General features: G+C 39.7%; 1 non-coding gene across 1 annotated transcript; it reads right to left on the bottom strand.

Moving 5' to 3' along the window:
• Positions 1-227: 227 nt before the first annotated feature.
• Positions 228-335, bottom strand: LOC112087926. The gene has a single exon (XR_002900331.1). It is a non-coding gene; the product is annotated as a small nucleolar RNA R71 (small nucleolar RNA).
• Positions 336-2,891: the final 2,556 nt, after the last annotated feature.

Here is a 2,891-nt window from a genome sequence, read left to right as displayed (position 1 = left end):
TTCTCTGGTTATTCATTCGAAAACCCGATAGACCATATCGAGACGTTCGAAGAATTATGTGCAACCATTACAGCAAATGGGGATTACCACAAGTGTAGTCTTTTCCCATTCTCTCTTAGAGATAAGGCCAGCAAATGGCTAAAATCTTTGCCACCTGCTTCACTAAAAACATGGGCAGCGTGTAGAACTGCTTTCCTAAATCGTTTTTACACTAGAAATCGTTCAAATCTCTTAAGAAAGAAGATAAGAACTTTTAAACAAAAAGAAGATGAAGATCTTTTAGAAACTTGGGAAAGATTTAGGGAATACCAGAGAGATTGTCCACACCATGGAGATGCCGAGGAATACCTGCTAGGTATCTTCTATTGCGGTATAACTCCAGAGTTGCGACACTCTTTTGATATAGCAAGTAATGAAGATTTCACAACTAGATCTGTAGAAGATGCTCACGTTTTCATTAAAAATTTAGGAAACAGCATCCGAAATCAAGTAACCTTTGGTAATTCTGCACTTCCGGAGAAGAAAGAAGAAATTTCGGAAGTTATAAAGTGTCTCCGTCACATAATGAGTCATCTTGGATTGCAACAACCAAATAGGGTACACAATACGTGTAACTTTGATGGCTGGGACAACCCAATGGATTCTTATGGTCAAGGGATGCCTAACACTGCAGAAGTCTATCAAATTCAAGATTTTCCATTGGTTTCTGATCACCGCGGGTCCATTCATCCGGACCGCGGCAAACCAAGCTTTCACCCAGTCGCGGCTGTTCTGACCGCGGCCAAGACCTGTTTCACCGCGGTCGCGAGCCTCCTGACCGCGGAAAACAGTCTTCCAAGCTTAACTGGAAACCACCTTCCGAACCAATCTTGGGTATTCAATCTAATCCTGTTTCCTATCCAAGTTTTCCCTCTTCTGAAGCTGAAAACCTAAACAAAAAGAATTTAGAGCTTGAAAAATCTATGTCTCAAGAGATTAGTGATCTTAGATCTGAACTAAAAGAGATACGGAAGGATTTTGATACCCTCCTTAGCCTGATGGTCAAACTAATACTAAAAACTTAGAAAATTCTGAAGAGGAGCTAAGTGCAAATTCTTTCGAAAGCTCAAGTGAAGCAGATCCCTCCGATCATGTGAAAGCTATCACACTTAGGAGTGGATTAGCTTACAAAGAGCCTGAATTTCCTAAAGATCCCAAAGATGAGGAAAAGGGTAAGGAAAAGGAGAAAGAAAAAGAAAGAATCACGAATGAAGATGTTGAAAAGGAAGTGGTAGGAGAAAAAGATGGAGAAGAAGTAGAGAAGATTCATCCCGGGAAATCCTTGGAGAAGACCCGATTCCTCCTCCACCAACTCATGTCTACAAACCTAAACCTCCATATCCTAGAGCCTTAAGAGCCCCTAAGAAAGAAAAAGAAAATGCTAAGCTGAAAGAGTGTATTGATCAGTTAAATGTGATATTACCTTTTGTAGAAGCTTGTGCTATGATTCCTGCTTTAAGAAAATACATGAAGGGTATTTTAACAAATTCTTTAACTCTTGAAGAAGGCGTTATGATGATAACCCATGAATGTAGTTCTATCCTGCAAAGCCGAATCCCTGAAAAGAAAAACGATCCTGGAAGCTTTGTACTTTCATGCACCATCAATGATGTAGCTTTTGAGCGTGCTCTCTGTGATTTAGGATCTAGCATAAACATGATGCCTCTTTCTGTAGCAAAAAGTTTAGGACATCACAATTTCAAGTCCACTAAAATTTCTTTAGTATTAGCTGATCGTTCTGTTAGACAACCAGTAGGTATCCTAGTAGATGTTCCTGTAGAAATCGAAAAATGTTCCATACCTACCGATTTCGTAGTTCTAGAACTAGAAAAAGAACCTAAGGATCCACTTATTCTTGGACGACCATTCCTATCTACAGCCGGAGCCATAATCAATGTTCCTGAAGGAAAAATTGACCTTCATCTAGCCGGTTCAGTTATGCAATTTGACATGAACAAAAGTTTCGATAAACCGACTTTGGATGGCAAAATTTGTTGGGTTGATGAGTTAGACGGAATTATTGAGGAAGTCTACGAATATCTGCTTCTAGACGACCCTTTAAGTGTCACGCTTTCACCCGCAAAAGATGAACGCAATTTCCTAGAAGAAATTTCAAGTGAGTGCACAAGTATGCTTGATAAATCCGAAACTTATAGGAAACCTCTTCACTATCTAGATCTTAAAGACCAAACAAACATTCCTACACCTCCTAAAGACACTGCTGCAGCAATTAATGATCCTTGGAGCGAGCTTAAAGCCCCTAAAGTCGAGCTTAAACCTCTTCCTGTCGGACTTAAGTACGCTTTCCTTGGACCAAATTCTACTTATCCTGTCAAAATAAACTCTGGTTTGACGGAAGAAGAAACCACAATGCTGTTGACTGAGCTGAGAAAGCATAGAAAAGCCTTAGGATATTCGCTTGATGACATACCTGGAATCTCTCTAGATCTTTGTATGCACAAGATTAATCTAGAGGATAATGCTAAAAACTCAATCGAAAGTCAAAGGAGACTGAACCCCAATCTCATGGATGTTGTCAAGAAGGAGATTATGAAGCTTTTAGAAGCTGGAATAATCTTTCCTATCTCAGATAGCACTTGGGTTAGCCCAGTTCATGTTGTCCCGAAGAAAGGAGGAGTCACTGTCATTAAAAATGATAAAGATGAATTGATCGCTACAAGAACAGTAACTCGACATCGTATGTGCATCGATTACCGGAAACTGAATGCAGCAACTAGGAAAGATCATTTTCCACTTCTCTTCATAGATCAAATGCTAGAAAGATTAGCTAATCACCCTTACTATTGCTTCCTTGATGGATACTCCGGATTTTTCCAAATTCCTATTCGCCC

This window comes from Eutrema salsugineum, unplaced genomic scaffold, assembly GCF_000478725.1.
Source record: "Eutrema salsugineum unplaced genomic scaffold, Eutsalg1_0 scaffold_16, whole genome shotgun sequence".
In the NCBI taxonomy this organism is placed as follows: domain Eukaryota; kingdom Viridiplantae; phylum Streptophyta; class Magnoliopsida; order Brassicales; family Brassicaceae; genus Eutrema; species Eutrema salsugineum.
This window is presented reverse-complemented; position numbering and strand designations above follow the sequence as displayed.